Source organism: Emys orbicularis, chromosome 1, assembly GCF_028017835.1.
Source record: "Emys orbicularis isolate rEmyOrb1 chromosome 1, rEmyOrb1.hap1, whole genome shotgun sequence".
Taxonomy (NCBI): Eukaryota; Metazoa; Chordata; order Testudines; family Emydidae; genus Emys; species Emys orbicularis.
This window is the reverse complement of record NC_088683.1, coordinates 221,785,879-221,809,429: the sequence shown is the minus strand read 5'-3', so window position 1 is coordinate 221,809,429 and position 23,551 is coordinate 221,785,879.

Here is a 23,551-nt window from a genome sequence, read left to right as displayed (position 1 = left end):
AGCACCCTTTTTGAGTTTCCTAATAGGTTTTTTTTTTTCAGAATTGAATTTTTCCTAGAGAAAATTTTGATTTTTCAAAAAAGAGAATTTTTCATCAGAAAGTCATTTCATGGGGAAATTCCTAATCAAGTATATTTGGCATACTTCTGCAAGAGTAGAAGAGGCTCCTTTCACCTTGCCATGCACAACCAGACACTTTGACATGTCAGTTTTTGTTTTTTTAAAATATGATTTATTGAATCTATTATGGTATTGCCTAAAGGATCAAACTGAAATCAGGACCCCAACATGACAGCCACTGTAAAATTACATAGTGTGTGTGTGTGTGTGTGTGTGTGTGTGTGTGTGTGTGTGTGTGTGTGTGTGTGTGTGTGTGAGAGAGAGAGAGAGAGAGAGAGAGAGAGAGTGTCCTCGTCCTGAAGAGCTTACTATTTAAATAAACAAGATAGACAAAACGGTGGGAGGAAGGGAGTATCAATATTATCCCCGTTTTAAAGATGGGGATCTGAAGCACAGAATGATGGAAGGCCTTGCCCAAGGTCACCCAAGAGATCTGTGGAGGAACCAGGATTTGAACACAGATTTTCTCTGGCCTGGCCTGGTGCCTTAATCACAAGACCCCATTCTTCTAATGAAAGAAAATGGTACATTTAAAAAATCTTTCAATAATGTTTTATATTTTTATGTATTGTTAATGTAGAAAATTTGTTATAAATATTTAAATTGCACAGTAGAAATTGTTGTTATGTGCACTGGAAACCTTCAAAAAGTGAACCTTTGCCAACCATCTCTAATACAATTACTGGTATATTCCTATTCTAACTATAGGGAAAAACTATGGTAATGCCAGATACCCCTGTGAGGTGTTTGGCAAAAATTTTGCCAACATGGTAACTTTTTAATGGCCACCATTCTAATTTAGCCTACAGGCGTCTTATAAACATCACACTTTAAAAAAATAGATAAATAAATGAGGTTTAACAAATAAAATGATTAAAAATTCTTGTTTGAAAACTCCCATTTCCGGATTATAGTCCAGGGCAACTAGCCGAGAAAAAAATATATCATGCATGTACTACATCAATGTCACTGCAATCCATTGATAGGAATTACTCATCTGTGTAAGATCTTTGCTGTTATTTGCATCAAATTATTCAAGAAGTTATGGTCACATAAATCAGCATAACTAAGACAACTGCTGTCACCTGCTTTATTTATTTATTTTTTAAAGAGTTTACAGTAACATATGTAGCAAAAACACAAAGACTGAGCACTCTGAAGACATGCTTCCTTTTGAATAGTTTGCATATATCTGTCAGGAAGTGCCTCTAAAAACAATACCAGCAGACAAAGATGACTCAGCTTATGAATAATTCAACCTGTTGTGCTTCATGGCCATTAATAAGTATAATATTTCTACCACTAGTTGGCACATCCTATGGCATGCAGTATTTCTCACAGATTTTGTTTCATAGATGCAACAGAGAGTCCTGTGGCACCTTAAAGACTAACAGATGTATTAGAGCATAAGCTTTCGTGGGTGAATACCCACTTCGTCAGACGCATTGTATTCACCCATGAAAGCTTATGCTCCAATACATCTGTTAGTCTTAAAGGTGCCACAGGACTCTCTGTTGCTTTTTACAGATCCAGACTAACACAGCTACCCCTCTGATACTTGTTTCATAGATGTAAGTGAGAGAACTGTGCAAAATTGTCATAAAAAAACCCGTAAACCAGTGCAACCTGAAACTTGAAAGAGTTTCACCAAGTTTCACTAACCTGAGCCTACCTGCAAACAAAGTAAGGCCAACTTTTGTTTTCAGTTAATCTTTTGTTTTGCTCAAATTTGAAACTCAGAATGAAATTTCAACGATATGAACTGACGGGAAGCAAAACTGGGTACAGAGTTCCCATGAAATCTGACAAAAAGGAAATGCAGAATTTCACATAGCTCTAGTAATTGGTTTGACTAAATTTAAAAAAAAAATAGTAGGGAAGAAGTTTAACCTTGAATAAACTTGAATAATATGCACTATAGTGCACTATGGATATTTTTACACCTAGGTTTTTAAACTTGTGTACCAATTGCTGACTACAGCAGATCCTTTTCTAGTCATACAAGGTTGATTCCCCCTACTTTGTCACTAGATGGCTATTGATCTCAAAGGGAAACATACAGTTCTTCAAAAGGTCAAGGAATTGCTGAAAATAATGTGGCAACTGCCAACACTTCCAGTAGCAAAGATCTGGAAGTACATAAAAAGGTGGGAGAGAACTAGCATTTTCTCTTGAAAGCAAAATGTAGTATAAAAAGCCTATGTTTGACTTTTGAATTCTATTAAGGTAAGAAATGGTACAACAGATAGCAGTGAATTACAGAACAGATGGCAGATACAAAAGATATTATCATCATGCATACTGTACCTTCATCTGGATAGGAAAAATTGATCAAATGCTCTGTAAAAGCATTCCTAGGGACAACAGCCCTACAGGCAAAATGATAGATAACCCAGAAGAAGTGCTTTTCAACAGATGATCATACTAAAAAGAGTGAAAAAATAAAATCCTTATCAGGATAATTTATCTAAAAGCAGTCTTGACTATGTGGTAAATAGATCAAATCCCAACTCGTAGAAGACCCATTTTAAAAGGTTTATTGAATCCTTTTCTTTCACAAATTATTTCACACAAATCCTTATAATCTCTTGAAATATCCCACTGCTGCAATAAAACCTGCTGGTGAAGGACTGAACTGTAGGCTTTCCTCCTGCTGACCTGAACCAAACTGCCAAGTCAATTAACCTGAGTTTGGAAGGATAATATGTCCTAAAAGAAAAATGAGAATAGAAGAATTAATTGACTTGCATGAACTGATTTGGCTTCTACTAGATCTGAAGTGACATTCCTCTGTAGACAGTGGTGAACAGTACATAAAGTATTATAAATATGCTTACCTTGTATTCTTTAGCTACCAAAATACAGCTAATGCTTTTTAAAATGTGTTATGCATATTGTGCATGGAATTAAAAAATAAAATTTAGGATCAGACTCTCCTCTTTCACTCGACCCTCTTTGGGCCACTCAGTTGGTTTGAAGGATTTACAGAGCTTCCAGATTACCTCATTCAGGAATTCTCCCTGAATGAGGAAGTCCGCATGTAGAAAACAGTCAGCATAGTTGAATCCTACACCACCCTCTTCCTCCAGCCTTTGATACAAGGCATATGTTGTAGGCAAAGGAGGATGTAGCTAGAGTGCTAATGGGACTATTTTCAACTGGCATGATGGCCCCTGGATAGCTCTGAAGAAATTCATTTTCAAACTTATTCCATGATGAGGGAGCCACAACTGGATTCTTCTCAATCGCCTACCATGAAGCTGAGGATCTGAAACATAGTCTTTGTGCATACCTCCTCCACTGAATTTTTATACAGTACACAGTCCTGGAGTCTTGAAGATTCTAGTTGTCCTGTGGGCCAAGAGAAGCTATGTCACAGCAACTCATTACTATTGTTTGGAATTTGCTTTACAGGGAAGGAAATCTCCGGTTGTTCAAATGGTACAGTAGGATCTAGGTCTGTAGAAGTAATATGCTAGGCCAATATAGGGGCAATATGATTTAAAGTACTCTATGATGATCACTTTGTGTTATGTTCCCAGCACACAAATAGAGACATTTGATAAAAAATAAATACTGTTGCTGGAAGGGTGAAACATAGCACTACTTTATTTCTTAGGCTCTAGAACGTTAAAACACATGAAGCAAAATCAGAGAGAGAGAAATCAGGCTGATACCTAAGATACAGATGCACAACTCATCTCATCTTCCTATAGGCTGGCTCATAGCAAACTGCCTGCTGTTGGACCCAGATCATGCACTTCCCTGAAGAGCTTGCAAGCAGGACCAGGAAAACTGCAGGGAATTTAAAGTGATAGTTGTGAAGTACTGCTCAGAGTACCCAGAATTGGGAGCTCCTGTTTTACCCCTCTGTGTATCCCAATTCCTGAGTTCCCCAGAGACGTCTCTCTGCAATGTACAGTCCCTCTCACTGGACCAAAACCCTACAGTGACACTTGAACAACCAGAGATTTCCTGCCCTGTAAAGCAAATTCCAATGCATAGTAAGGAGACAGAGTATGCCCCGGCTTGTCTGACTAGCCAAGGACTCATCTTATAGTTTAATACACAGCACTGAGATGGTTTTGTAATAAAACAAGAATGAGTTTAGTAAGAAAGAATAGAGTTTTAAGTGATACTCAGTTGGAATAGAAGGCAGGTATGATTACAAACAAAGCAAAATAGGTATTCTGTGACTAAAACTTAATTTTAGCAAGTTACAATCTTTGCCTAAGTAGTTTCTCACTAGCCTTTCAAGTCAAGAGGATCCTGCTTTCATAGGCTCAAAGGGTGCTCTACCCTATTGTCCCCTCAGTGATGGATAACTAAAAGGGCTTTTCACTCCCTTTATATTTTTCAAAGTCCATTGTCTCTGCCTCAAGAGCCAGGAAGGTTTCCTGGGGTACAGATTCTGTCCCCTGGTATAATTGTTAAATGGTTTTCACCCTCAGTTGCTTATCTTGATGGCTTTGTTTAACTTATATGTAAATGTACTTCTATTGTCTATTACCTGTAACCAAGCCTGACACAGGTAAATACACATTTCTTTGTGTAGGGCAGGCTAGATTCCTGCTCTGCTTGTCAAAAACATTTTAAGAATATTATTTCCAGCACACATCAATAACTCATTGTATAAAGTCCATACATATGTCACACAATGATTTTGGGGACAATCATGTCACCAGTTTACATATGATACCTTACATGACACCTTTGAGATATATATTATGACAACAGTATGTGGGGACAATGAGTGTGTCAGGCCTTATGTGAGTTACAATATGATGGGCCCATTGCCAGCTGGCATTGAGGGACTCCCAGGGTCACAATAACTTACAATTTTCAGCACAGTTTTCAACATACCACTGTTGTTATGCCTTCACAGTACCAAGACTTCTGCATTTTCCCCCCAGCATTCAAGACAGTTACTGAAAAGCCTAATCCTAAATCTATACCTGTATGGGAAAGCCTACATTTTGCATACATTTTATCAAAGCTATTGCACACAAATATCACTGATATGATTAATATAATATAGGATATATTTTACTGACACATATATGTCAGTGAAATTTCATATCATCTATCTAGCTAGCTAAAGATACATTATGGGGCCAAGTTTACATTGCCAACCATAAGTGTGAAATGGATTATTAAAGGTTTGCTTTGACTGACCTGGTTCAAGACATTCCTATGGTACTATTTATCTGGCAATCTTTAAGTATGTAGATGTCAAATATGAGGGAGAGAGGAAGAAGAGGATCAAAGAAACAGTGAAGGATAGGAAGCTCCCCCTTTCTTAATCAGTACTCATGAACTAGAGGAATGTGTTAAGACCCCCTCTACAAGCTGAAAGTGAGGAATTATAACCGGGTGTGTTACATGTCTCCTTTTGGGTCTGATCCATAGAGGACAGGACTCTGCTTCATACCTTAGCTCAAGTTATAATAGCCCATGCTTTTTATTCTGGAGAGCCCTGGTTCAACAACTACTCACGACAATGCTCACAAAATCACCCACACACATACCTTACCAGAAGTCAGGGGAAAATGGTAAACTTCAAAAAAATTAGCTCAGATTTATAATAGTATAGTCAACAATATATTAGCAGCCAAATTTACTAGTATCCTGTGACTGTTTTGCATTGTTCTGGCTGTACAAAGCAGCTGTAAATCCAGCTTAAACTGACTTGTTACATTAGGATTTTTTATTGTTTTGCCGCTTCAGAACAACAAGAACATACAGGTGAGTCTGACCCTAAGTAGTACAATACAAGCCATTCACTGTCTACTGTCTCATGTATTTGTGTGTAATATATTTGATCAAACTTTGAAGAGACAAATATATGTATTACATAGTAAAGGGGAAGGAGCCAACCAGTTGCTTGAGGTAGCATAGGAACTAGAGTATTCAAATAAACCAGAATTAGAATAATTGGTATGGAAATATTAGCAAACCAGGGTAAATTGATTCACAGTTTGTTTGTTTTCTTCAGAGGGAAAGAGGAAAGCATTTATTGGTGGTGGGGGGAAGTCTATATAGTTGACAAAATTGATATTGAGATGGATTGTTATTAAAATGATTGCTTTTAGCGCAATGACTTTATATGAGCTATAAAATATTCAACCTATCTCCACTTCAAGCTAAAAATATTCCACTAAAATTAGAATTGGACATCTTTAAAATAATTGGCAATATCAGCTTTGCAGAGGAAAGCAAAAGGGCTAGTAGGTTTAATAATACCTTCATTGATCTTTGCATATGAGAGTAATCCTCCTTGAAAATGAGGTTGTTAATACAAGCATGAATCTTCCTTTTTCTGCTTGTGCCCATATTAATGATCACATGCTTCTTCACAAAGTATTTCCTGTGAAAAGGAAGCTAACATACTGTACATAAAAAAAAACCTGAAGATGGGTTGATATCTGATTCAAGGAAATTCAGGTGCATCTGACCATTCATGTACCCACCAACCTTCCTAGATGAAATTTTAGTATTAAATGCATTATCTCGCTACCACTAGTGGATTGGATACTTTGGACTATCTGGTGGGATTTAAACTGAAGGAAGAGTTGAGGGCTTTACATTAGGTATGGACAAACTGCTTAAAAATGAGAGAGAGAGAGAGAGAGAGAGAGAGAGAGAGAGAGAGAGAGAGAGAGAGAGAGAGAGAGCTAAATCAAATCTTGATTTGAAAATAATTTGGTTATTGGAAAATTTTCAGTTATCTTTTTATTTTTATTTTATTTTATTAATTTATTACAGCTCATTACTTTCTAGTTATATTGAGCCCTGGGACATGTTTATTTAACAAAAGGACATAAGATTAACTGATACCAAGTATCAATTAAAAAAGGTTACAAACAAACAGAAGCAAAACTATGATTCTAAGACTAAAACAGATTTTCAGCAAGTTACAATCTTTGCCTAAGCAGATTTTTCACCCAAACTCAGTTCCCAGAGACTTCAATCCCCTTGGTTGAAGAATCCAACATTCTTTGATTTCAAGAGCTCTTGCCCCATAATACTTCCAAGTGATGGATCCAAAATAACTTCCTGTTCTGCTTATATATCTTCCAAAGCTCATTTAACTTGTTACAAGAGGCAGGAAGACTTTCTGCTGTTCTTTCTTTCCTGTAGATTTCCCATCCCTCTGCTGATTCATATGCAAATGGGGCTTCCATTGCTTTGATTCAATGCTTAATTTATATTGAAGACAGGTAGATAGGCATCTTCCCTCCCGTCTGGGAGAAAACCAGTTTCTCCCTGTGTTTGGTCACAGAATTAAAAGCATAATATCAGTGAGTATCCACAATTCCTTATATTGTGTGAATATATACATTTCCACACAGTGTCACAGGCTTTCATAAAATAACTTACTCAATACACTTTTATAATACAGTAATACAATCAATTGATTCAATTGCTTATCATTTGAGTCTCAATGTCCTGTGTTTATAGCCCAATAAACCTTTTAAATGTTTCAAAAGTTCCTTTTTTTCCTGCTGGGAAGAGGCGCCATGTGATTGGTAAAGACTTCATGCTAGTTCTTCCCAGGCTGGTGACAATTGGGTGGTTCCCTCCTCCCCTTGTTAGCTTGATGATTTCTACCTTACATGTAAATGTACCTTCATTGTCTCTTTATGATGATTAGGCTAATCAGATAAGCAAATACACCTTCCTTTGTCTAAGGCAGATGGTGCTTCTGCATTGCTTGCCAAACACATTTTGAGAACATAATTCTAGCACATGTATAGTGCTTTACATCAGTGGTTCTCAAAGCCGGTCCGCTGCTTGTTCAGGGAAAGCCCCTGGTGGGCCGGGCCGGTTTGTTTACCTGCCGCATCCGCAGGTTCAGTCTATCGCGGCTCCCACTGGCCGCGGTTCACCACTCTAGACCAATGGGAGTTGTGGGAAGGATGGCCAGCACATCCCTCGGCCTGCGCCGCTTCCCGCAGCCCCCATTGGCCTGGAGCAGTGAACCGCGGCCAGTGGGAGCCGCGATCGGCTGAACCTGCAGACGCGGCAGTAAACAAACCGGCCCGGCCCACCAGGGGCTTTCCCTGAACAAGTGGAGAACCGGCTTTGAGAACCACTGCTTTACATACCCTATATATACAAGAATATTAGTGATCAGTGAGCTATTCGTTTTCCAATGATATATTACATGCCACATTTTTTATATATAACATGACAATTGTGTGTTAGGTGTACTGAGTATGTCAGTCCTTCCAAGAGTAGCTGACACTAGGTAGTGAATCACCAATGGGCCTCTGTGTCACAGAACTGAGAACAGAGGCAATTTATCCAGTGCTCCTAATTCAAGTGTGTGTGTGTGTGTGTGTGTGTCATTGGATGCAGATGTTGCTGCAGCTCAGGAAAGAAAAGTAACCTTCTGGTAAGAGATTTCCTCATACACTCAGTACTGACACTGCTGCAATGTTTCAGAACCACCTGCAGGAAGGAATTAGAGTCCTATTGTATGAAAATAGAATACTTGTTGAGGACCCTGGGAAAAAATAAAATCATGGAAGTGCATTGTAGTTTCACACTATCTGTCATGCTTCTACTCAGGTTTGACTCATTCTGAAACAGGACACTCACTCAGAACAAACCCCAAGGAACCCAGATATGAGCTGATCAGGGTTGATGAAACTTTAAGGTTCCAATTCAATAAAATGCTTAGACTCCATTAACCTCAACATGACTTTAAATTTGGGCTTAGATGAGAAACTGCCTGTGTCTTTGAAAACTGCTGTTGAAGAACAATAAGAACCATAAGAACTATTTCTAGTGTCTCCATAGCCTTAATATGGTCAAGTGCCATTCAGAACAAGAAGTTCAAAATCTAAACCAGAGGCAGACACTGTAAGAGGGAGAAATAGGAAGTTTACTTGCAATAAATTATATGTGTAGAAGTGAAAATTAGATGGAAAGAGACTGACAGCTTGGCCAATGTTGAAGGAAATGTAGTTTGCCTAAAATATAGGGAAACTACTTATGCTGTGTGTGGAAATGGCCCCTAAGATGCTGCCAAGGTGAATGAGTCTGTGGTGATTTTATCAGGTCACACAAATAAAGCTGTCTTGTGGGTAGCTGCCATTTAGGTATCTATATTTTTAAGAATTTGAACACAAGAACATAAATAACTTGCTAATCTGGGCCATTTCCCCACCATCTGTACGGTGCCTGACACTTTTAATGAGTTGAACATATTACTAAAAATAAAGGCAGTTTTATGCCAACATTTATGCAGCATTTAGCAGTTCTCTGAGTGACTAATAAACAAAAATCATCATTCACCTACAGAGTAATACTTGATTGGTTAAACTGACATGCATGTGAAGAGAAGCAATCACCGACATTTCATGTCAGGAATGTCTGAAAGGTTGGCACCATACTGAATATAGCAGCAAGAATAAAGGAGAGGAACATGTTAGGACTTTGAGAGAGGAGGGATTTCTTAAATCTTATTAAAGGCTTGTCTGGGCCAAGACATGGAATGTTCTGATTTTCTCCTGCAGTCAAGTACAAATTGGCCTTCATAAACTTATTTGGTTTACTCCATATTTTTGTTCTAAAAACAAACTATTTGGGCAAATTTTCAAATGTCAGTCTAACGCCTCTCAGAAAACTTCACTAGGACTGCCTGGATCCCACAGTTGTTTTTGGAATGATAGAACTGCAATGGTCAATAGCTGTATGCAGGAACAATTACAGTAACTGATTAGTACATGAAACACAAGACTCTGCAGGCACAGCTGGTACATATGCCTTTTAGTAGGCACAGCCGTTGCACTTGGTTTTGATAATTTGGCCCATTTTGCAATCTCAGTATATTTGATATATTTAGTACATACAGACAAGTGCCCACATTCTGCCATTTCTTCATCCACAAGATACTGAAAATCTAACTCCTCCTCTCTCTCCTGTCATCTGAAAATCTTGTTCATGCCCTTATCTCCTACTTTGAATACTGCCAACCTGATACACATGTCATTCCTCTCTGCCTAGCCACAATGTAATTGCTAAAATTATCTTCCTCACCTGTCAATATGACTATATCACCCATCTCCAACATCTCTCTTTAAACTGCAAACTCTTTAGGGCACCAATATGTAGTCATGGCTTGAGACAGAACAATCAATCAATCAGTCATAATGATACAAGATCTAAACTAGTCTTGAATAGCTTTCCTAAACAGTAGATAGTAAATTTAGTTATTTTTGAACACCTAGTGCACATTGGCTGGAAAAGAACATAAGAACATAATATAAGAACATAAGACCGGCCATACCGGGTCAGACCAAAGGTCCACCTAGCCCAGTATCCTGTCTACCGACAGTGGCCAATGCCAGGTGCCCCAGAGGGAGTGGACCAACAGGCAATGATCAAGTGATCTCTCTCCTGCCATCCATCTCCATCCTCTGACAAACAGAGGCTAGGGACACCATTCCTTACCCATCCTGGCTAATAGCCATTAATGGATTTACCCACCATGAATTTATCCAGTTCTCTTTTAAACGCTGTTATAGTCCTAGCCTTCACAACCTCCTCAGGTATGGAGTTCCACAAGTTGACTGTGCGCTGCGTGAAGAAGAACTTCCTTGTATTTGTTTTAAACCTGCTGCCTATTAATTTCATTTGGTGACTCCTAGTTCTTGTATTATGGGAATAAGTAAATAACTTTTCCTTATTCACTTTCTCCACATCACTCATGATTTTATATACCTCTATCATATCCCCCCTTAGTCTCCTCTTTTCCAAGCTGAAGAGTCCTAGCCTCTTTAATCTCTCCTCATATGGGACCCGTTCCAAACCCCTAATCATTTTAGTTGCCCTTTTCTGAACCTTTTCTAGTGCCAGTATATCTTTTTTTAGATGAGGAGACCACATCTGTACGCAGTATTCGAGATGTGGGCGTACCATCGATTTATATAAGGGCAATAATATATTCTCAGTCTTATTCTCTATCCCCTTTTTAATGATCCCTAACATCCTGTTTGCTTTTTTGACCGCCTCTGCACACTGCGTGGACATCTTCAGAGAACTATCCATGATGACTCCAAGATCTTTTTCCTGACTTGTTGTAGCTAAATTAGCCCCCATCATATTGTATGTATAGTTGGGGTTATTTTTTCCAATGTGCATTACTTTACATTTATCCACATTAAATTTCATTTGCCATTTTGTTGCCCAATAACTTAGTTTTGTGAGATCTTTTTGAAGTTCATCACAGTCTGCTTTGGTCTTAACTATCTTGAGCAGTTTAGTATCATCTGCAAACTTTGCCACCTCACTGTTTACCCCTTTCTCCAGATCATTTATAAATAAGTTGAATAGGATTGGTCCGAGGACTGACCCTTGGGGAACACCACTAGTTACCCCTCTCCATTCTGAGAATTTACCATTAATTCCTACCCTTTGTTCCCGGTTTTTTAACCAGTTCTCAATCCGTGAAAGGACCTTCCCTTTTATCCCATGACAACTTACTTTACTTAAGAGCCTTTGGTGAGGGACCTTGTCAAAGGCTTTCTGGAAATCTAAGTACACTATGTCCACTGGATCTCCCTTGTCCACATGTTTGTTGACCCCTTCAAAGAACTCTAATAGATTAGTAAGACACGATTTCCCTTTACAGAAACCATGTTGACTATTGCTAATAGAACCTGAACTGGTGACCTTTACAGTTATTCCATATTTAGGCCCTGATCCAGGCAAGAAATTAAGCACACATTTAACTTTAAGGACATGAGTGGCCCCATTGAAGGCACTAGGACTATTCACATGCTTAAATTTAAACACATACTTACTGGCTTTGCTGGATTGAGCCGCATTGTAGTTTCAGGGACATTCACTTGATGTCTTGCTGCTTTGCGGGCTCAACTACAGTGTGGGAAACAAAGCAAAAAAATCACCAGAAAGAAATTAAAATAAAACTTTACATTAAAAGGGAAAAAAATATTTCTCAAACACCACGAAGTGCACAGAAGCATTGTTTGTGTTTGTGAGACTTACTGATCAGCTCAGTGTGACACGGACAGACCAGCTCAAATCAAAGCCATAGGACAATTCACTTATGTGTGAATATCAAAGAAATGTTAAGTGGTCTAGGAGGCATAAGACAATTAACTTCTATGTAGATATCAACAAAATGTTAATGTTATTGTCTTCACTTATGTATAACCTGCTGTTTACTATCCCATTACATTATGTATACTCCGTACTTAGTTAACCCTAGAACAAAAGTGTATGTTAGTGAGAATTTACTTGATGTGTAAACTTCATGAAAACTAATGAAAGATCGTTTGGATTGCTGTAACTAAATGCATCAAATAGGATTGGAGCCTTGGAACTGTAAATGAAGAAGCATGCTAACTTCAAAGCATGGGTCATTAGGTTCAACAATGGCAAATCCACAGACCCAGTCTGCATTTAATCAACAGAGAAAAAGCCCCTGCTGTGATGGAAACACTTGCCAGATCTTCCGGAGAAGACAGCTGTAAGAATTGGTCCATGGAATGATCCTGTATCTCTAAGCTGCTTGGACATTTTCAGGGAGCATTTCAGATGCAAGACAGAGATCCCCTGAGAGATATATGGAAAACTAGCAGATTACTACATCTCTGCTATCACTCTGACTTTACAAATTTGAACTTACCAGTTAATGTATTTTAACCTCTTTAACCTCTCAATATCTCTAATTCTCTTTTTTAGTGAATAAACCTTTAGTTGGTTTACCTGAAAAATTGGCTGCCAACATTGTTTTTGGTGTGAGATCAACAGTATCCGTCGACCTGGGGTATGTGACCAGTCCTTTGGGATTGGGAGTAACATAATGTGAGATGATTTTTGGTTTTAATAACCTTTCATCACAAAGTCTAATTTGTCTGGGCAGCAAGCTGAGCTGGAGTTTGTAAGGGGACTGTTTGTGGTTCCATGGTAAAACGGATATATTAATCCATGAGTGCACATTAGTTACTGGCTTGGTGAAATCCAATACTAGAATATACCACAAGTTTGGGGTGTCTGTCCTGTTTTCTGACAGTCTGACCTGGGATTGGCATTCTCAGTTGGGAGCTACTCTAGACAGCCCACAACTGTTCTAAATAAAATCTAACTGAGTAAATGTTTATTTACATAAAGGCAAAACAGCACTTTGTGATAGACAGGGCAAATTTCTCCAATATCCTTGAAAAAAATGTATTGAATTAAGTTTAAGTCTCTTTGGAGTCCATTGTATTGAATACAAAGTTTATGTACTATTGTGGGAATTAAGATAATTGGTCAAGGGGGGAGATATGGCCAATGTAAATCTTAAAAAATGTCACAAGCTTCAAAGGAGTGTTTTAAACAATGTTCCACACAAGAAGAAATGTTTGTGACAAAATTATGTGATTTTCTAAGGAAATATGTTGGGGAGAGGTGAATGAAAATTCTGACATCTGGACAAAATATTATTATGAATGATATGGAGAATGTGAATAAGGAAGTGTTATTTACTCCTTCCCATAACACAAGAACCAGGGGTCACCCAGTAAAATTAATAGGCAGTCAGATTAAAACATACTTAAGAAAGTATGTTTTCACACAACTCACAGTCAACCTGTGAAATTCATTTCCAGGAGTGTTGTGAAGGCCAAAAGTATAACTGGGTTCAAATAAGATTTAACTAAGTTCATGGAGGATAGGTCCATCAATGGCCATTAGCCAAGATGGTCAGAGATGTATCCCCATGCTCTGGGTTTCCTTAAGCCTCTGACTGCCAGAAGCTGGGACTGGGCGACAGGGGATGGATTACATGATAATTGCCCTGTTCTGTTTATTCCTTCTGAAGCACCTGACATTGGCCACTGTTGAAAGACAGGATATAGGACTAGCTAGACCAGAGGTCGGCAACCTCTGGCATGCGGCTCGCCAGGGTAAGCACCCTGGCGGGCCGGACCAGTTTGTTTACCTGCCATGTCGGCAGGTTCAGCCAATCACGGCTCCCACTGGCCGTGATTCACTGCTCCAGGCCAATGGGGGCGGCGGGAAGTGGTGCAGGCTGAGGGATGTGCTGGCCGTCACTTCCCGCCGCCCCCATTGGCCTGGAATGGTGAACCACGGCCGGTGGGAGTTGCAATCAACTGAACCTGCGGATGCGGCAGGTAAACAAACTGGCCCGGCCTGCCAGGGTGCTTACCCTGGCGAGCCGTGTGCTAGAGATTGCTGACCCCTGAGCTAGACCATTGGTCTGACCCAGTATTGCCGTTCTTATGTTCTTATGTGGAACTGTGTAAGTGAAAGACTGATTTATTACTGAGTGTACTTGTTTTGAGATGAAGTGGTTATGAACTTCTATCCACATTAACATGTGTGTAGGTTCTTGTGTGGTTTTTAATATGTTTTCTCTGTAGTGCTTTTACCTTAAAAATAAATATGCTTGCTTAGAAAGAGCTGTGTGGTAACTTATAACTGTTCATGGCCTCTGAGGGGAAGGCAAAGCACAGAAGCTAGCATGTTTAGGCAGTCTGTCTTGCTGGGGAACACACAGTTTAGGCAGGGAACTGCAAAGCCTGGAAATATTCTGGTCAGGAGGGAGATAGATGCACCTAAGAGAGGTGATGGCTGGGGAGCCAGAAGCCTAAGAGTGGATGCCACTGGTGGACCAACAGGAGGGAATACAGGTTCTGTTGTACTGCGCTGTGACATATTTTATCTTGTGTTCCCTGAAATGGGGACAGAAGGAAGGGGAGCACAGAAGCTGATGTGGTGGCTCTGTGCTAGATGTGGTGGCTCCAGCTTTATGGCTATTTTGCATCATCATTGCACAGCAGCCTCAATGGGTCCAGGATCAGGCTAATTATTTTATTTTAAAAGTTCCACTTACAAGTCTTTTTTATAATACATTATCATTGGGGCTACAATAGGTGAGCAGCTCCACTCCTTCTGTCTTTGTTCCCACAGTATTTTAAGACTGTTACCTTGAAAAAAGTTGTGAATTGGCTAAATCTCTTTATACTCCAATTAGGTAAGTGGTCTGTTTTGTAAATGAAAATGAGACTTCTTGCTACACTTCCTATTCTACCGTATAATATTCCAGTGGGAATTTTTTTTAAAAAAAATAGACTAATTCAAGGCACGGAGTTTATGTTGCTGAAAAAATAATGTATAGTGTACTATTATCTTAGTGATTGGCAGCTTAATAGAAGCAGATCGTCACTGAAAAATGTAGTTTCATTCCACACTATGTGTAGCTGACAAGGAAGACCTCTGTATTTCTAAACAATATTGGGTCAGCTCCTCAACTGGTGTAAATTGAAGTAGCTCCCTTGACTTCAATGGAGTCACTTCAACTTACCCCAGCTAAAGATTTGGCTCAGGGTCCTTTGTACTGTTCTCTTTCCCCAAACGAAGACATGAGGTCTGGATCAAAATTCACAACAATAAATGTGACACTAAATTTATACATGACAACTATCCTATGGCAAGTGATCTGTCAACAGTTAAACTAGCAGTTAAGGAACAGGACAAGCAGTGTTTCCTGCCTGGCTCTGCCAATTCTTTTTTTTTTTTCCTTCCTCAGGGGGAAAAATGGGATTTCACAATAAAATCTTGTAAACAAAGACCTGAGATATGTCACTAGAGCAGAAAAATTCAAAATCAGCAAATATCAGAATGGCACTGTAAGGACTGGTGAGATTATACCTGACATATAAACCACAATTTGGGGTTTTGTATGCCTATAAGAATGTGAACTGGCAGAAGGAGAAAAGAGATCAACAAGGCATGTCAGAGTAACAAATCAAGGTCATATCACTAAGAATTTAGGAAAAAGTCAGATTAATGGGACATGATTATGATGTGTACCCCATGTGGGATACAAGATAAAACAGAGCACACACAATTATTTGGAAGTGTAACAGGTTTGAAAATACAAGGTAGCATGAACTTAAGTTTGTGAAAAAATAGGCATTATGGGAGTTTAGAGGACAATAAATGAGCTACATCTTTGAATGTATTGGGTTGTACTCTGGCCCCCATTCTAGGCAGGTAGTTCTTGGAAATCTGCCCTTTGTTGGTAAATATGGAGTCCCCTGGCATGAGGGAATATTGAGCCACTCCACCCCCCTCCATCCCTCAAAATGGGCATATGAGGCATGTGAGTACTCTATGGACTGGGGGATTTGGCTAGTAAAACTAATTGGGACTTTCTCAATGAATCGTTTCTTCTTAGAAAAATGTCAATTTACCAAAACTGAAACTGTTTGCAAAACAGAGTTTGGGTTCAAAGAATTTCCTGACTCGAAAATTAACAACAAGAAAACAAAGTTTTGAAATGATGGAAATGTTTTGTTTTGACATTATCATAGTAAAAAATTCCAGTTTTCTAATTCAAATTGGCTTTTCATTTGGAAATGCAAGCTGATTAGACTTACCTAAGTCTAACCTAAACATTTAAAAAAAAAACCATTCTGATTCACCCAAAATGAAACGCAAAACAAAATACACACACCCCAAATTAGCGTGTGAGTTCACAAAGATTTTCAAGAATTTGACTTTTCAGTCAAGTTTGTGATGGGGAAAAGACTGCACTCTTACAAATATTCACAGTGCAGGAAAACTGTTTCATGACCAGCTCTAGGGGCTAGAACAGTGGTTCTCAAACTTTTGTACTGGTGACCCCTTTCACAAACCAAGCCTCTGAGTGTGAGCCCCCACTTATAAATTAAAAACACTTTTTAATATATTTAACACCATTATAAATGCTGGATACAAAGCAGGGTTTGGGATAGAGGCTAACAGCTCACGATCCCCCGTGTAATAACCTTGTGACCCCCTGAGGTGTCCCGACCCCCAGTTTGAGAACCCCTGGGCTAGTGTATGATGCACCAGCATTCCCTGCTAGTTTAACTGCCCTTTGGGGCCATTAAAAACAATATAGTTCACTAGAACACAAAGCTTCATATGGGATGGTAGGAATCCTACCCCAGGATCTGAGAACAGAAAACTTCCCTGCTCCACCCAGGTTTCCTGGGTGACCTTGGGCAAGTCAACTGATCTCTCTGTTCCACAGTTCCCATATGTACGATGAGGTTTATAGTACTTTCCTACCTCACAGAGTAATGTGAACATAAATACATTAAAGATAGTAAGGAGCTCAGAGACTATCATGAGGGGATCTATATAAATATCTAGGATAGAGAGATAGAACTATCCTTACACAAGTCACATCTCCAGATCACTTTGATGTACTCATAGGAGTACGCATACCCCTGGATGAGAACCACTGGTCTAGCCCATCTCGCTATAATGGTTTTTGAGGTTTACATGCTTTAAACATAAAACATAATATGGTCCCCAATGATGTTGCATATGTTTGCAATATCACAGTTCCTTTGTGAGACAATTTTCAGAGTAGCAGCCGTGTTAGTCTGTATCCACAAAAAGAACAGGAGTACTTGTGGCACCTTAGAGACTAACAAATTTATTAGAGCATAAGCTTTCGTGGGCTACAACCCACTTCTTCGGATGCATATAGAGTGAAACATATATTGAGGAGATATATATACACACACATACAGAGAGCATGAATAAGTATTTTCACACTTGCTTCTTATCAAACTGTCTGTACTGAGCCATCTTGATTATCACTTCAAAAGTTTTTTTTTCTCTTACTTAATTGGCCTCTCAGAGTTGGTAAGACAACTCCCACCTGTTCATGCTCTCTGTATGTGTGTGTATATATATCTCCTCAATATATGTTTCACTCTATATGCATCCGAAGAAGTGGGTTGTAGCCCACGAAAGCTTATGCTCTAATAAATTTGTTAGTCTCTAAGGTGCCACAAGTACTCCTGTTCTTTTTGTGAGACAATGTAGTTCTGTACCTGTTCTGTAGATAAACCTGTTCTGTAGACAAACAGAAGACTTCAGTCAACCAGGCTGTTGATTGGCCAATGCAGTGAACCATTATGGGTTTTTGTTATTTATCACTGCTGGTTAAGTTCTGTTGTATTAATTTAGATGGAATATAGGGGGCCAAAGAGTCCAAGGTGCTAATACAACACAGTCGCTGTCCAATATTAAACAGTGTTAAACAAGGTTTGGGGTTTGGTATACAGAGACGTCAGCCTGTTTAGTACCATGGTAAACATGCCATTAAAAATCCTTTTAGCCTTTTTTAAAGATAAAGAAAAGAAGGTAAAACAGTTAAAACATTTGAAATGTAAAGAATTAAATAATGCTTTCATTTTAACAACATCCCTTGTTCCTTGTCCCTTTATCTGGAGAGAATTGTTAGAGGAAAAACCCTTTGTTTGACAGTTTTTAGATGGTATTAAAGATGGCAATAGCTGTCATTTTTGGGGAAAACAGAAGAAATTAATTTATATGGGCTGTAGCTGTCATTGTTGTGGTTAAAATCAGACCCTGGCTCCAAAGAAGACAAAACAAGACAAACACACACCAAAGGCAGGGAGAAAAGAATAGCAAAGATAGAAAATGCAGCTTCTATGGTATTGACTATCACTTGCAGCTTCACTGCTGGAGAAACACTGGCACAGCACATAGTTAGCCACTCCAAGACCTGGCAAATGTATACCAGTGTTGGGCTACTTAGGGTATTTCATTTAGCTGCCTTTTTGGTCACAGGCTTACAGCAGTGCTGCAAAACATGCAGTCTTGGTTGGCTAAAATGGATTTTTATTAGAAGGAAAAAAGAGAGAGACAGGAAAGAGATGAAATAAGGTAGGAAAGGAAGAGGACAAATGGGGGAGGTGGAGAACAAAATCTCACATCACATGCGGAGGTAGGGATTTAGCCTGAGCTGGTGGAGGTGGTGATGTCATCTGGATCCCTCTCTCTTTTCTGTCCTGGTCTGGTCAAGACATTTTTCAGAATTAGGAAGCTTCAGAGTCCAGGAGGCTGTGGGGTTGAAAGCCATGATGGTGAAGCTCACTCCAGTAGCCAATTTTTCTCCTGAAGTCTCTTTCTTTAAGGTCAACAAAAGGGAATGGTGGGTAGAATAGCCCATTAGCTCATAATTTTGTCCACCAATTCGGCCTAGTTTCTGGCACGTCAATTTTGGTTCACTGATTTCTGGTTTTACACTTTTCTTGTTTACCAAGCATGTACTTGAATTCTATCAGTAGACTCTTTTGTTTGGACTAATTCCGTCTTTCTGTTTCCCTTTCGCAACTTTTCCCATTAATATTTGTTATTATAGATTAGTGGGGTACTTATGATTCTCACTCACTTTTTATAGTTGAGCTCCTAATTCAGATACATTTTGTAGGGCCAATTATCACAACAATTTCTCCCAAAGAGCTGAGAAGGAATCATAATTCTCTGAAATATGATTCCTTCCCTGGGACAGATGACTGGTACCCACCCATACTGGGGGGCACACCAGCTAATGGGGAGGATATGTGACCTCCCCACGTGACCTCCTCACTTGTCTCCACCCCGCCCCCAGCCCGGGGTCCCCGCACTCTCCCCACCCCCTCCCCACCCCAAGTTACCTTTGTTTGTGGGTGGTGAGGGCTCTGTCCTCCCACTGCACCAGCTCCCCCCCCCGTCCCCCGTCCCCCGTCCCCCAGTATGTTCAGCTCGGCTGCTCTTTCTGGCAGTCAGACCCTGGCAGGGAGTGAGACCGACTCGCTCCTGGACACTGCCTGGTGCAGCGCAGCAACTGCCTGGAAGAGTGCCTGGCTGCAGCAGAAGCGGGCTGCCTCCCGCTCAGACTTGGCTTCCAGGACAGCAGCTGAGCGAGCTGGAGGGGCATGCTCTGTGCTCAGCAGCGAGCATCTGGCTGAGAAGGAGCATCAGCAGCAGCCCACTCTCTGCCCAGGCTCAGTTTCTGGGGACAGGAGCAGACTCTGAGCATGCCAGGGGGTAAGGGGGCTCTGGTTCGCTTGGCCACTGTCCCCAGAAGCAGCCTGCTGCTGCCTCAGCCAGGCACTCTCCCAGTCAGCCACTGTGCTGCACCGCGCAACGTCCCAGGCACAGTTGCCAACTTTCACGTGGTAAATAAGCACCCCAACTTTCACAATAAGCCAAAAATCAAGCTAATCCCATTTCAAAACAAGGCCAAAACAACCCAATCCCTAAGAATCCTAACACTCTATGTGACTAGATCCGCCTGGCGTGCAGTCTGGGACTGTGGTGGGCCCGCTGTGCATCGCTGACTCTCTCTCCCCCCCCCCCCCTTGCCCCTGCGTGCCGGGAGCCGATCAAAAAAAAAGAAGAAGCAACAAGCTACAACAAGCTACAAGATAAACAAGCAACAAGCTACAAGTCAAAAACTAGCCATCAAGCAACTCACAAGCCAATTAAGCCAAAAACAAGCCCAATTTTTGTGTTTTTTTCATGGGTTTGGCATGTCTGGTCCCAGGAAGCGTGGCTAAAAGAGGCCCTGGCTCTGCCCCTTCTCTTCTGGCTCTGGCCCCACCCCTTCCGCTCCCTGCCTGGGCCAGCTGCTGGCGGGGGTGGAGGGGGCACTCAACCGTTCATGTCCTCCTGCCCACTACAAGTCACCTGGTTTTCTTGTTGAGGGAATGTAGCTACAGGACACCATCTTACACCTGGCTACAAGTAAATGCATAATCTAGCCACTTAGTTTGAAGAGAAATGCTAAGGGCCTGGTCCTGCAATACTTACTACTGGGCATAATACTTCTTGGTGGTAAATTAAGATATTTTATATTTACAAAGAACTTAGCACAAATATTTTACATACACTAAGCCTACATGAGATCCACATGCTGAAAAGTATCATCTTGAATTAGCTCTGACGATTGTTATGTACAAGTTAAGATGGAGTGAGGAAGAATGGCCTAGTATTAGCACACATCATGCAAGATAATAAGAACCACAAAACATGTATCCATAAATAATGTCAATTGTTAAAAACATTCCCAAAGAACACAGTGGCATTTTCTGCTGATATGTGAACTTCAATCATCCAATTTGGTCCTGTTTCAGAAAGAACGTTGACTGTCAAGGCATTATTTCATCTTACAAACAGGACTGTGCTGTTTATTCATACACATTTGTAACAGCAACAATTCTTACCATATCTATTAATCAGTATTAGTTGCTACTGAGCAATCCATCAATGTGTATCATCAATCATCATGATTATGAATTTATGTTAACAGCCTTCAGCTAATAAACAAGAGATCTAAAGTAAAAAATACACAGAATGTCAACCAGATCAATGATAACTAATTTGTATAGACTCAGAAATTATATCTATCTACCTCAGGCAATCAAAGATTTTTTTTTTTTAGTAATTGCACTGGAACCTGTTTTTATACAATTAGAACTGAATTGCCAGCAAACGTGTTAGATTAAAAGAAATTGCATTTTAAAATTTCATAGCTGAAAATTAAATGGAAACAAGAACCATATTTGTCTACTAAGCAATTAGAAACATAGGAAACTAGGATTTCTCAGAGTTTAAATATGTTTGATTCTGCATCCTCCACGTCGTTTTGGGTCACTGTTGAACATATATTATAGGATTAGGGCCTGATGTATGATGCTTATGAATAAGGGATGGATATGCATTCATAGAACTCGAAGTGACTTCAGTGAGAGTTCTTTGTGCCCTGAGCCTGACAATAAGCCCTTAAGATGTAACTTCTCCTTTGAATTCTTAGCAATATAGAACCCAGGGAAATGATACAGCAACTCATCCAATTTAATAGCATCCAGTATTTAAATTCCATTATTGCTAATATCCCATGTTAAAAGTTGCTATGTGCTGTTATCCACTTTAGAGATCCAACGCTGAAAAATAAACGTAAATGTTATTAATATTAAACCTGAAGCTGATAGTTTGAGCCTCAGGTATTATGTCAACTGTTTTGTCCTGTGTACTTTGAGTATTTCCCTTAACATTTAACATCAGTGCTGCAGACAGAAAATGAATTAAAAATAATAACAATTGATTTTTTAATAATTCTCTGGTGTATTTATTACTTCATAAAATTGGTTTCTGGAGGAATCTGGATGACAGTAATAAGATACAGTTCCTTTCATCTCTAGGTCTCAAATCCAGGCCATGTCAATAGTGCTTCTTCAAAGGAAGCACCACATAATGGCTATTATGTGGCCCTTATGAAATGAGCAGGTCATCTCAGTCTAGCTCCTGAAGAATCAACCACCTCAGATGTGGAGAAATTCCAAGAATTTACTCTGGGTTGAAAATAAATTATTTCAAAGCACAGTTAGAAGCAATTAATGGGAAATGTCCAAAAGATACGATAAACTTGTGATTCCGTGGACTGGTTCACCTAGCTAGCAAATATCCTGTAAGAAGATTTTAACCTGGAACATATATAATTGCCATGGTTATTTTTACTGCATATTGATATTTTAGTAACACCCCCATCAGAAGTAGGGGAGGCATTATGCGAGGTTATTGTGCAAACACATGAGAAAGGCATTGCCTGCTCTGAAGAATTTGCAGTCTTAGGCCCTGATCCTGCAAACACTCACATACATGCTAACTGAGAAGTCTGTGGAACTACTCACATGCTTAGAAGTTAAGCATGTGTTTCTAGGATTAAGCTTAAGAAGAGTGACATGCAGAGGGTGGATATGCAATTTATATATATATATATATATATATATATATATATGCTTTATTTACAGCACTAGTCTTTTTTTGGGAAATTTTACTAACGATAGATTTAGCTCTGTATACTAGCTACTGTTCCATTTAGCTTTGATCACAGCTTGGTATCTCAGTATGAAAGGAATTCTTTAGATTACAGCTATGTTTGTTGTTTTATTTCTGCACTCAAAAGATATGATTGCATAGTAAATGCTGTATGATGTTTGATCATCAGGTGAATATATGGGGTTTGCAAGTTTTATTGGGAGGAGAATATTAATCAATTTAAAGGAATTTGTTATTTCACTGAGCTTACTGATCAGGCAAAGGTATATTGTGAAATCCTACTACAACAGAAGTCAATGAGCTTTTTGCCATTGACGTCAATGGAACCAGGATTTTACCCATTGTGAAGCATTTAATTATGATTAGTTTGGGGCTATTTTTGTTTTACATTGTGAGACTCTTATTATCAGACAAGAGGTCATTTTGGTGCATAAAAAAGAATTTCTTTAAAAAATAGGATGGGTGAGTAAAACTGATCTTTTCTGTCTTCTTCCTAACACATATCAGAGTTCTTCTGTTTAGCCCGGTCAGATGTTAGACACTTTACTCCATATTCTACCATACTGCCAACTTCACCACTATTCTGTTCTTAGATCCAAATTTAGTTGCCTCAAGGTTCTTGCCATGAAGGAGGCTAACTAGTGTGTTATGTTTATGTTATGACTCACCTATATTTTTTCCGAAATTTCCCATTTTCCCATCTGACGCATGTCTCCCTTTAGATACGCACATACAACTGTGGCTGTAGTCATTGGGCTTC